Source organism: Corvus kubaryi, unplaced genomic scaffold (genome assembly GCF_017639235.1).
Source record: "Corvus kubaryi isolate FWS band 111438036 unplaced genomic scaffold, C.kubaryi_AGA036_p1.0 split1-37374, whole genome shotgun sequence".
NCBI lineage: Eukaryota > Metazoa > Chordata > Aves > Passeriformes > Corvidae > Corvus > Corvus kubaryi.
In genome coordinates, this window is record NW_024582079.1 from 2,993,097 (window position 1) to 3,006,336 (window position 13,240).

General features: G+C 41.1%; 1 protein-coding gene across 2 annotated transcripts in view; it reads left to right on the top strand.

The window, feature by feature from the left end:
* Positions 1-580: 580 nt before the first annotated feature.
* Positions 581-13,240, top strand: part of LOC121657814 (delta-sarcoglycan) — a 256,422-nt gene continuing 243,762 nt past the window's right edge. For both annotated transcript variants that reach the window (XM_042013936.1, XM_042013939.1), the window contains exon 1: positions 581-656. The gene's annotated coding sequence lies outside the window, so the exon portion shown is untranslated. The remainder of the gene's footprint in view (positions 657-13,240) is intronic.

Genomic DNA, 13,240 nt, shown 5'->3' on the forward strand with positions numbered 1-13,240 from the left:
GTGAGGAAAAAGAGTTTATCACCCCCACATTTGCATTGAGAGGGCAAATTCCTGTCCTGTAAAACTTGGTGACTGTGAGGAAGCTTCCCAAAACTTGTCTTGCTGCAGTCAGGGTTTTACTTATTACTAGAAAAACTCTAGGAGCTGAAAGGCAACTGCTGTGTTTCATTATTAAACAGCAGAGTTTTCAGCTTGGGTTTTAAACCTGGTGTTTTTAAGCCTGCAACCTCTCATCTGAAGGACATGCTGAGAAGGGCTTCCTACTTTCTGAATTGGTGTTTAATGTGTGGGAAGTGTACATCCCAACTGAAGTTTGTCTTCAGAAGCTTCTAATTAGGACAGAATGATTTGATTTTTCAGGAGGTACCTTTTGGGTTTCCAGAAATAACAAGGCAGCCATAAGGGTGATGCAGAGCAGGTATCACAGGTTACTGTCATCTTTGCAACTCTCAGAAGTGTTTTGGTGGAAAGCAAACCCATGTGTTTGAATAAATAAATATTTTTTACTTAATTTACGGTTTTCAATCCAAAAGAAACTGTCAAGTTTGAGGTATAATGACTGACTTTTTTTTTTTTTGTTTGCAGTGGCATGAAAATTTTCAGAAAAACTGAGTGATGTTTTAAGCTACTTCCCTGCAGGATGCGGAGCCACTTAGGTATTATTTTCCATATAACTTTATACAACAAAGCAGGAGAAAGGAGGCAGGAGAGCCAAGTGTAAAGTGGTCTCTTGGGCAGTAATGATACGGTATGCATTGCAGAGAAAAAAAGGCAAGTGTTTGAAATCACTGCAGTCAGTCTGTGTGTGAATAAAGACAAGAATTACCCCGTGTCTGGTTTCCTGTCAGAGCTGAAAGGCTGCTCATGCTTGCTCACAGATAGCGTTTCATTTGGTAACTAAGTGTTCCTGGTCCTGAAATCTGGGTGCAGAGGGGAGACCTTACAACTGATGGTTCCATTTCAGAGGGAGTCCTGAGCAGTCTGTGGAGAAAGGACAGTGTCTCAGCTGTAAAGGCTGCTGCTTGGTTTGATGAAGTAATGACCAAGACTGAAACACGTTTCTGCCAGAAACTGCTGGACAGACTAGCACAGGAGATAGGTTGGTAGTCTTAGACAGGACTTTTGTATTTAATCTCCTTTTCCATAAGAAGAGCAGCATGTTATCCCAATGCAGGAAGTGTTTAAGGCCAAGCTGGATGGGGCTTTGAGCAACCTGGTCTAGCAGAAAGTTTCCCTGTCATGCTAGGGTGTGATGATCTTTATGGTCCCTTCTGATCTAGACCATTCATGGTTCTTACGGTTCTTTGTTTGTGGATTGTGGAAGGACCTGTCTTCCTGTTTTCCTGATTAACATTTGGAGGCACCTTGAGCCTTCTAATCCCAGTAGATGTGCACCAGCAAGACATTCTGGAGATTCAGGTCTTGAATCAGTGATATAACCATGTGTGGGAAGCAGCACTTCAAAACCTGAAGCTGTTCAGTGATGGAGGTCTCCAGGCTGGTCTTTGTGGCCACAGAGTGGTCAGTGGGGTCTTCCAAGTGGCACTGGGCTCTGGCTTCCTTTGCAGTTTAAGTCTGTAAAAGCAAGGAAAGATTTCAAAGCCAAGCAGCAGATGTGAGCCTTTGGCCTGTGAATTCACTGTTGTTCCCTGGCACCGAGATCCTCTGTGCCAGAGAGGGGAATTTAGTGCAAGCTATAGTAGGTAGAAACACAGAGGCTTTATGTTTCTGTCTGAAGTCATCTCGTTGAGCTTTCGGGCTGGGATGTTGGCAGCTGAGCAAAAGGCTGCTTATTCTACATGACTCTGAACAGTTTGGAATAGCTTCCACGCACAAATCAGTGGCTTGTTCCCTCAAAAAGCAAGTCAGAAACTTTTAGTGCATCTGTCAGTCATTGCTCTTGCTTTTATGGGTCAGCTCTGAGGAGCCTGTGTGATTAGAGCACCGTGTGTAGTCTCCAGGCAAGTTTTACAGCTTTGCCAGTGGAATGCAGATTTCGCTTATAGTTTTAAATTATTATCAGTATGCTTTAGAAGACCTTGTTTATTTAGCTAAGCCACTTGCCTGGTCTCAAAACTGGCAGAAGAGAATCTTCCTCCCCTCCCTTCTTGCTTTCTCTATGTCCTCCAAATAGACATAAATAATGCCCTTTTTCCTCAGTCTCCTAAAAATGTCGGTTGCATTTCAGTGAGAACAATGAAATTGCAGGTAACTTCTGTTCCTCTCATATTTCCTTTTGCAAAGCAATTTCATGCAGTCTGTGGGATTTGTTGATCCTTGTAGGATGAAGTGCCTGCAATTCCTTCTGTTTTTCCTCCCCGGGAGATCCCTTGCGCGCTGTCTCTGTGAGCCGCATATCAGCTGTAGCAGATCCTCTCTCCCTGTCGGTGCTGGTAGCTCTCCTCAGCAGTCTGTTACTGTTCAAAGCTTTGAAATGATCAAAGAGGAGGATGAGGAGTAACAAACTGCTTTAACATTTGTTCTGGCAGGGATGGAGTTGCTCATGTGAGGTGTGTTGTGGGGCACGTGCTCTGGAAGGTGTAAAGTGTTACTGCTGCTGCTTTGACAGAGCCACAGGGAGTCTGATGCAGAAATGGAGAAATTCCTTCTTCCTATTGGCCCCTTTTGATATCATGCTCCCCAAGATCTGCATTTCCGAAAGTCTTGGGCTTTCACTCTCTTTAAATTATTCCCCAGCTTTGAGGGGAGGAAGGGCATGACCAGAATTGTTAGACAGAAATGCCCGAATTTTGAAACTTACCCCAAACCTTTTTTCCTCTTTGGCTTTTTAAGACCCTTGTTTATGGAAATAGTTTTTCCTTGTAGTCTCCTTCTTCCTCTGGAAGATGAAACTGCAGATTAAGTAACGTCACCCATGGGAGCTTTCATGATGGTTATTGGCTTCCTTTGAAATACCGAATTGTTCTCTGTTCCACAAACCGTGACGCTGGCAAGTAGGAATGTGGGGATATAGATTTTTGCAATAGTATCTATCTAACCACAGTTTGAGATATTATTTTCTTACTTTATTTTTTAATTCCTCACACGTTAGCCATAAGAAAAAGGGTAAAATCTTTCCAGTCTGAAAGGGACCATGAACAAATAGATGGTATTGAAGAGCAGCAAAATGTGAAGCCACTTTTCTGCTATAGTTCCTCAAAGCAGCTTTGTATGTCAGATCTGATATTTCTTTTCAGCTTCATCTGGGAGCAAAAGCAACATGTAAGCTTCATGTATGTAGCTTGAAGTCAGAATGATAATTTTAAATTTAAAATCACTTTTGTGTTTAGTTTATGAGTGTCTTTATTAGCTCAGTAAATAGAACCTACTAGAGCAAAACAAATTGCTGCTGCCATGGCATTGTAAAAGAACTTGGTTCTACCTTGGTTAAAAGGAATTTCTGTAAAAATAATCTGCAAGAAAAAAAGGTTACATGGATGTTTCAGTAAGTCACAGTGAATATGAGCTTGTCTGCTAGCACAGGTTTCATTTTGTGGGAAGAGAAAGTTGCAGCTAATTTATGATGGAAATATGAATGTCAAGAAGAAGGAATTAATAAAACAGACAAGAAGGAATTCTTCATTCCAGGAATGTGCATTGCTCTTTTCATAGAAAAGTTTTGGTTCAGTTACGTTCTGCTGCTTCAGCCTTTTCAAAATTTGCATGTAAGTGTTTGGGCTTTAACTCCTGGAAGAGATTAACAGCTTTTCTGAGTAAAAAACTGCATCTGACTTATGGGGGGTTCCTCATGTTAATGGTTTGTTATACCTAACAAGCTCTTGACATATTTTTCTCCCATGAGATAAATAATTAATAACGATTAAATATGACTGTTTGAACAATTGTTTTGCCCTAATGCAATATCTGACTTAAAATTGAAAATTCTTTTGCTGGTGTTGTCCATTTACTTTTGCCTCAGTTATGGACTTCCTCTTGTGCAGTTGTAAATTAGCACCATTGCATCATGTTTGCAGATAAAAGTTTAATGAAAATTCTTATGTCAGTGTGGTTGCCCAACAGAAAAAAAATTGGATTGCTCTGAGATAGCTCAAGGGAGAACAGAATACTTTATGGAATCTGAGGTCATAAGTTACTTTTAAGTATCTTGAATCAGGTTTATTAAAAAAGTGGTTAGGAGAAAAAAAAATGGAATTATCTGTTTCGTGGAAATCTTTCTTTTGAATTAGGTCACTTGTTCTAAGCTTCCATAGTCTAAATCTGTATATCACACATGCAGTATTTTATCTCACCTAAAAATTACGCTGAGGGGAAAAAATCAAAGAAGTTCAAAGAAGTTCTGTTTTATTCAACCCTGGCTAAGAGAATGCGTGTATGATTCCCAGCCTGCCTCTGGAAGGCTTTGTCTTAATGGGGGGTAAGAGGAAGAGGGAAATCTATTACTTAACCTTGAAAAAAACCTCTCTCCCTGAAAGAAAACGCAGTAGATACTATCGGCTCTATTCCACTTTCAGTCTCTCCAGATGTTTGTGGAAATGGGAGTGGATTTAAGTGTCCTTAAGAACTGTGTGGTTGATGAAATCAGCTGAATTCAGGGATGGGCAGGCATCTTTCTGCAGCTTGTTTTAGAACTTGATTAATACACAGATTTCTTGTCTCCTGTTCTCGCTCTCATGAAAACTTCTGAAATTAGTGGGAATAAAGTGGCAACTTCAGTTGGAACTTTATTCCTTTGATGCTGCATCTGAAAAGTTCTAAATGTACTGCAACAGTGCAGTGTGCAGGTTGGTCAACAGGGACTCTGAATTGTCAGAAACAAATGTGAATTAATTTTTTTTTTCCTTGAATGTTGCAATTTTGTTTCAGCTCATGTGGGCTCTGTCATATCAATTGCTGTGGAGTAAATTATTACTAAATGTTAGGTGGTAGTGGTGATTATTTCAAAGATAGGGTAATCTAGAAGAGACAGCTTGCACAGGAAAAGCAGTCAGTCATATTAACTAAACTGGCAATAACTGCCACAAAACATCATCATCATTTTATACCCCTTTTGGTCTTGCTGTTGAACTAGATGAACTATGTCCTTGTTTGTGTTTCAGAGAAGAAATCTGAAATACAGTCACTTCAGGCAAAATGCAAGAGCCTTGATTTATTGATGTTATTTTATCAATTTTGCACAGGTTTTGCAGGGAGGAGGGAAGGACGGAAGATTAGGAATTTCAGATGAAGACAGGCAGAAATGGTCACAAATGCCTGTCACACCCAAGAGCAGTAATAAAATTACTGCCGTGAAGGAAAATGATATCATTGATTATGAAATTTCAAATTGGTGCCTAGAGCACTAGGAAAGCTGAAAGTGTGAGCCAGTTTATTTAACAAGGAGAGTAGGTGCAAACATATTAATATGCTTTTAAAGAGAAGGAATCTTCTGCAGGAGGACATGGTGTCAGTAATTTATGGGCATGAGCAAAATGCTACATCAGTGATTTATAGTGTCAGGCAGGGCTATTAATGGGATTAGGGTTCAGAGTTTAATTTACTTCCCTCTTTAAAAGAGAAGAATTATCTACTGTAAAGACACATATGAGTTGTTTTAAATGGGGTGTGAGGACCCTTCTGGGTTAAACTGGAGGAACTGTTTTAAAGCAGTCAAGAGAGGCAATGGACATTGCCTGTTCTGTTTCTTAGGTATATGATAACCATGAGGAGTCCCTGTAGGTGCCACCTCTCAGGGCAGAGCAAACAGGGGCAGGACTGGTTCTGTCTGGGCTGGCACCAGTGAATTCTGTTATTTACCTATTTTTTCCTAACCTATAAGAGCTGTTCTGTTGGCAAAGATTTGAAGTTACTTGACTTTCTTAGTTCAAAGGAGAAAGAGGTGCTTCATTCTTAGTGTCAGGTGACTTAATTTCTTCTGAAGATGTTAAGACCAGAGCTGCCTCTTGTTGTGACTGTCTTGGTATCCACTGTGGTAACATGAGGGATATTTGCATAGTTTTCACAACAGTTAAAGTACTACTTGAAGGAAGACCCCAGGAGCTAGACATGGCATCATTACTCTGATTTATGGATGAGAAATGAAGCTCAGAGAAAATTCCAGTTTTCAGGGTTGTGGAAACCAGAGGCTTCAGGGAAGGGGACTCATCACCCCAGAAGTAAGGCTTGTGTAGGTAAAAAATTAGTGTTTCATTGCTTCCGTCATTAGGAAATCTGTTTGCAGTCCCAAGCCCCAGTGACTCTAGACATTTGCCACCCAGTTCTCTAAATCTGCTTTTTGAGCACAGTTTCTCTTCCCTGTTTGCCCTGCAGAGCTGCTGCTTGCTATCTTGAGCATCCTCCTCTTCCTCAGTTTTCAGTTAATCTCTCCCCACTCATCCCAGTCTGTTCCCCTGGCTGGCGCAGAGCTCTCCCAGCAGCTCTCATCTGTGGGAGGGAAGTGTGATTTAACGGGGAGGAGAGAGAAGCTGAGTGCTTATGCCTCTGAGTGATTTTTGAGCTGTAGGTTTATTGCCATATACACCTCACATTGCTTAAAGTCTCCTCTGGAGATCTCTTCCATCCCTTGCAGCTTGCTTTAAACTTTTCTGGACGAACTTCTTGGCTGCTTCCTCTGCTGCTCTGAATAAAACTTCAGGTAGATGCAGTGCCTTTGCTGTGACCTTCAGTATCACTCCCCCAGCTGATATGAAATACCATGCAAACCTCAATGCAATTCTCCATGGCTGCTGTAGGCAAAGTCTCGTATTAATGGAGGGGCCACAGGGGATTCTGATTGTGCTGTTTCTTCTGATTGTCACACTGGCTTAAAGATAAGTTATGCTTGGGGTTGTCTGGCTGTATCTCCCTGTGCATTTCACTTAGGTATAAAATAATCCACACCTAGATGCTTTTCTATTATCAGAATGCTTTAGATGAGTTTGGACTTAAAGGCTTTCTAGGTAAGATGGATATAGGGGAGTAATTTGTGAGGCAGGAACCTTACTGGAAGCAGGAGGAGGGATTGAGGCTTTAGAGTGAGAGGATTTTAGAAGGTAGGAACTGGATATTGGATGGGGAAATTCTTGCTGGGAGTCTGGGAAGATATTGCAAGAATGGGTTTGGATGGAAGTTGAAGTACTGGTTGGGTGTGTGGTGAGAACTGTGGATACTGGGTGGGCTGGACATCTTCCAGCAAATGGAGAGGTGAAACCATCATATTATAGCAAGGAAATAATTGGGCTTTGTGTGAAGGGGAAAATAAAAAGAAACTAAAATGATTCTTTAGGTCTAAAATGCTTGGTTTGAAGGCAGCCAGAGTGATTGCAGCTTTCAAAGAGCGTTTTTCCCAAGACGAAGTTTCAGTTGGCATAAAAGCTAGCATTTGACATCTTTTTCATATAATGATTGTATTAACAAAAGCAGACCTCGCTGTTGGCTGCTTTTGTAAAACAACTCCAGCGCTTCTCTTCATTCTCTTAACTCCTGCGTGCGACTTGAAGTCAGCTCAAAACTCCTGCTGGAATGCAAGCAGGTCAGCTCCTCTGACGCAGTTAGAGTAGTAGAAAGTGCTCCACATGGCTTGACAAAGGCTCTTTGCAATTGTTGATCTCTGTTGCAGCGGGCAGTTTTAATACACTGATGTTTGCAGCACTCTTGCATTTAATGTTCTCATCCCACAGGCAGTGAGAGAAGGATGCTTTACGGGCTGCTCAGGCATCTGCCCTGAGATGCTGCTGTACAGCTTATATAAAGCCTGCAGTTACTGGGAGTTCCTTTGTAATTAGTGATGTTTTAATTCTTGTTGCAAATACTGGCTTCAGCTGCTGGCTTAGGTATTCTTATAGCAGTAAAAATGGACCTCACTGACCAGAAGGGACTGGAGAGAGCCTGCGTTGAATTGTCCTAATGTTTCTGGTGTCCTCATGTGAAGGTGGCTTTCCTCAGACTGCTCTTTCATTTCCAAGTTGTGTTACAGTTGTAATTTTCTCTAAAGTGCCCAAACAGATTTATTTGTGCTCTCCCTTTTCCTTGTGGGATGCATCCGCAATTAAACCTCACACCTTTATGGAAGTCCATATCACTTCTTAAAGGCTAAAATTCCCAGCTTTTCTCCAGTGTATTGCATGCTGTGTAATTTAAATAGCAATCCTGATTTCTTTTGTCTCTAAGAAGAGTGCAAGGGTTAGGGCAGGAGTGTGTAGAGAAGGAGGCAATCTGTATTTTAAGCCCTTCCAGCAACACAGCCTGGTGGAGTGTGTATGTGGGAGGAGGTTTCTAAATAGGAAACTTGTGATGTGAGGAATCCTAGGAGCCATGAGGATTGTGTAAATGTTTGCTCTTTAAAGCAGAAATAGTCTGCTTTCTCTACTGAGAAAAATCACTTTGCTTATGAGAGAGCACAGTTTATTAACTGTGGTGACTGGACACGAAGCAAAGGGAAGGGACTAATTTTGTAGACTAAAAAAAAAAACCCAAAAGAACATTTCTGCACTGTTCTGATTTATTTTTACAATCATGTTATCTTTATCTGGTTGCCATCATTCAGATACAGCTGACTAAAGGTGTGGGGAAGCACAGAAATTTTGAGCAGAGCATAAATACGAGAATGAACATTTGTTTCATTACTGTGAACATAGCCAGGATGGGTGAGAAAAAGCAATGTGAGATAAGTGCTAGACATCAGCTTTGTTATAGTTTGCATTTTATTAATAAAAATTCTTGGAAATCATTATCTTTTAGCAGCTTATTGAAAACTGCTGCTGTGGCTGTGGGAGTCGTATTTCTTACTGGTAGAAATTGGTGTAGCTGAATTAGAAGTGTGATATTCCACTAGACTTGGAAGCTGCTCCAGTTGGACAAGGGCAAGTTATCTCTCTTTGTCAGACTGAATTGCACAGCTGGGCTTTGCTCTGTGTTGCATTTCACTGGGACAGATAACAGGCCTTTAGTTTAGTGGAGAAAGGCATGTGAATAACCAACAGCTCCAAATTAAGGACAGGAAAATTAGCAGTTAGACACTTCAGGATAGAGAAGGCCAAACTGTGTGTTGGTTGTACGTTTTCTTGCTTTTGATGTGCTCAGATCATGACAGAATGACTTTCTTGGAGACTTTTGGTTGGACTGAAGGTATAGCCTTACTACAGGGGGAGACTGTGGGAGACTGCCTTGTGTGACTGATCAAATTAAATGAGCTAATGGTGTGTTGTGGTGTTAAGAATCCCTGATATCGGGTACAAGCTACCTTGCTGCTGATGGTGCTGTATTCCACACCTTTTGACAAGCTGGTGAATGTATTTCTGAGATGGTTTATGCAGTCCTTTCAAAATGTAATTCCACACTGTAAGGGAAATCTTGGTTTTATGAAAAAGATGCTGTGTTTGTATTAAAGCTAAATAGAGGTTTATTAATTAAAGCTTTTGTTTTGGGGTTGTTTTTGGTGTACGATGGATGAAAAATACAAAAGGAAAGCATCCCCTGGCTGCAAAGGGGGATAGTTCTGAGTGATTGCTGAGCAGATTTGAAGAGGTTTTGTAAACTCACCACAGCACAGTTTAAGGGGAAAGTATGACTGAGAAACAATCTAGGTTAAAAAACAAGAGAGAGAAGGGATGTGATGGCAATCTGTGTCCCAGTGTCCTGAATGAAGACTGCTGAAGTCCTGGGAAAGTGAGGTAGACATCTGCCTTCTCTGGCATGGATGAGTTGATGTTCCTGCCTGTAGCTGATGCTTGTTTAGGATGGCCAGAAGTGCCCATGGCAGCTGCTCTGCCTGTGCAGGAGACTGGAGGCACTGCTGGGTGTGTGCTCCACACACTGTTGGCTTGGAGAGACAATTTTCAAAGACTGATCTTGGTTTGTTTCTGAAGAACTCTAAATTTTCCTCCAGAGTAACTCAGTAACAAAGTGCCCTGATTGGCTGCTGAGCACCTGGAGCCAAGAGGGTTAGAGAAGCTTAAAGGGGCATAATTGTATTTATTGAAGATTAATTCTGAGGACTGGTGTCTCTTTCTCCCACTTCAGTAGGAAACCAAATTTTGCAGGAATCTGTATTTCCTGGCTCTGAAGTCATCAGCTTTTTAAAAAAAAATTTATATATATTTTTTTAGTATTTGTGTGCTTTTTAGCAGTCCTGAATTGGTCTTTTTCAAATGGTGTAAAAAAGAGTATCTTGGTAGGGTTTTATATAAAACTGCAGTAGCCTCACTTGTGTACCTGGACTGAAAATGCACCTTTCCTGCAGTTCTGGACAAAACTCAGAAAATTCACCAGAATTTCACACAAGGTCTACTATTACCTGTTCTTTCTACTCATTGTGCAGGCTGACCCCTCACCAGGAGAATATATGTCTGGGAAGGGACCTCCTGGGTCATTAGGTCTGTTTCCCTGCCATCATAAGCAATCACATCACATGAGTCCTTTCATTAACTGACCAAACTCCATTTTAGAAGTATGAACACTTTTTGCCCTCACTACTTCCCCTGGAAAACTGGTATAGAACCTCGTTGTCTGATCTCCAGCAGGTATTTATTCACAGCTGGTTTGCACCCCCTTGTTTCTATGCCAGCACTGTCCTTCGGTGTAAATAGGCTTTTTCCCCGAGTGTTTGCTTGTTTGGCATATTCAGAAGTTCAGCTCTTCCCAGCCTTCCTTTGGTCAGGCCAACAATCATCCTCTTAGTCCTTTCCGCCCACTCAAGAGATAAAAATCAAATTACCCACATGAGAAATTCTTCTCAGCGATTGCTAAAACTCTAAAGAGAAAAGGGCAGAGGAAACTTTAAAGGACAGCTAAACTGAGAATCTTTTACACTTCTGTTTTGTGGTCTTTGTAAAGAATGTCATCAGTTTTTTTGTTTCATCGATGCCGTGGCTGCTGCTAACTCCCAGGCTCAGCAATATGAGGGCCATAGGGGTTTTCATCCTAGAGGTTCTGTAAGGAGAAAGTCAAAGAGGAGAGACTTGGGAAGGTATTTCTCATGTAGCACAAGTAATTTTGGGGAGAATAGTAAAAAATTCTGCTGGATGTGGTGGTGTGAGGTGTCATTGCAGACCTTGTGGCAGTGATGTTCCTCACAAAAAGGGTTTTTGGTATTTTGGTGTGATCCAAAAGAATCTGTGCTCTCTCTCTACCACCTCTGCTCAAGATTTTCTCTCTTTAAAGATATGCTCTGTAGATATGCTGTGGCTGCATATTTCTCCTGGTCAATGAGAAGTCAAATTTCAAACTGTTCCTTGCCAGGCAGGTGATAATAGCTTTAAATTTAAAGAAAAGAGTGAAATGACTGAACAAATAGGTTGAAATTTAAAGAAAAGGATGGAATGACTGAAAAAATAGGTTTAAATTTAAAGAAAAGGATGGAATGACTGAACAATTTAGTACATGGAAAAACAGCTGGAGAAGAGGTGACTGAGGGGATGGTGGTGAAAGTCTGCTAATCGTGATATGGGAAAAGCTGAGAGGGGATACTGCTGTTCATTCTCTTTCATAACTGAAGAATCAGAAAGCATCATATAAAAACTTCTAATTACTTCAAAAATATACAGAGCAAGATTATTCCTCACACAGAACCTGCTTCTGGAAATCTCTGTGCAGGATAATCTGGTAGCTGAAGCTTTCTGCAGGTTCAGGATGTGGCTGTGAGAAATACACCGGTGGTTCTCATGTACAGAGACAACATCTGCTGGCTCAAGAAGCTCTGGGGCCACAAGTTGGGATTATTTTGGAAGAGCCTGGTGTTTGTATCCTGTTCTATTTCTCCCAGGTCAAACAGTAGCTGTTTTAGTTCAATGATTTAGGCCAATTGATTTAAGTTCAGTGAACCTTTGAGCTCGTCAGCTCCAGCTGTTCTTAAAGTGGTTTTGTATGTATTGTATGGTCCTGCACGTCTTGTACACTTTTCATCTTTGCCAGTGGTAAGTATTAGGATGATTATGTTGGTTAACAGGTCCATTTAAATGCTGCTGTGGGATTTGTTGTCCAACATGCAAGTTGGCCCTTGTCTTTCCAACTGAAAATACCCAAGAAATCCAAATCTTTCCTGCTGAGACATCATAATAGATTTTATAGGAAAAACTGCTGGAAGAATTAGATAAAGAGACCTGAAAACATGGAGAGGGGAAGAGGTATTACAGTTTGTATTTAAGCTCAAGCCTCTATGTTTGATTGCAGGGAGATGTTTGAAAAAAGCTGTACCAGAGCTCTGAAGGATTCTTCTACCTCCAGCTCTGAGCTCTGGGAACTGGGCTGCAAACTCCTTGAAACCTGAACAGATGTTTTGGTATAGAGCTTCAAAGCTTTGAAGGGCTGTTTTCCCCACATGCCTTCGTATGTGAGGAGACTTTTAAGAGCTGCTGAATAAATTTTATTATCTTTTCTACAAAAGCACTATCCACATGGAAGAGGCAGGCTTTGAACAGTCGTGGGCTCAGACATGAGACAATAACCACGTAATGCAGCCTCAATTGAACAAAAATGGAATGGAAACAAGGGAGAGACGTGTCAGCCTGTTCAGGACCCAGAGGGGGCAGAGTTTTGAGATGCTTCAGTAGTTTTTTCATGAAGATAAGTAAACACAAGGGAGCTGTTTTGGCTTCAGCTCTGCCACATTAGTTAGAAGAATTCCTAATGTTGGGGAAGAACCTAGATGAATAACAACCCAGACATTCATCCTGTTGCTTTATGTGCATTTAGAAATGAATCTAACAGTGATGAGTGTGACTCGAGAACCCACAGAGATTTGAGGGGGTAAAAATGTCAGGAAAGGCAATAAATGTAGCTTATCCTGTATCCTTTCCCCCCTTCCCACACACTAATTGGGGGGGTATGTTGGTGCTGGAGGCTGTGCTGGGCTGGTGCTGTACGAATGCCCAGGAAAATAAAACCCCTGCTGTTAGAATTTATCAAACTTTTTAAAGTTAAGACAAAGGAAAACGTCTAGAAATAAGGGACTAAGAAGTCAGAAATGAAATCCAATTCAGTTGAACTACAATGTTTCCATCCTGGAAGTCTGGGGTGCTTTTAAATACCTTTCTTCTACTAGAAAAAGAAAAAATAGTGCACTGTTATGTTGTCGTAGAATTATTAACAGTTCTGATTTGTTTTATAGTTTCTGGGGGAAAAAAAATCATAATTCAGGTGGTTGTCTTATTAGGACTTTGTGTGTATTTTTCTGTAGCCAGGAGCAGGCCAAATTATTTTAGGAGGGTTTAATGCAAGAGTTCCCTTACACTGTTCCTTGTTGTAATTTGCAGTATTTGTTCTCCTCTGTTTAGACTTTTGTTTTCCTTAAGGCACTCTAGTGAGT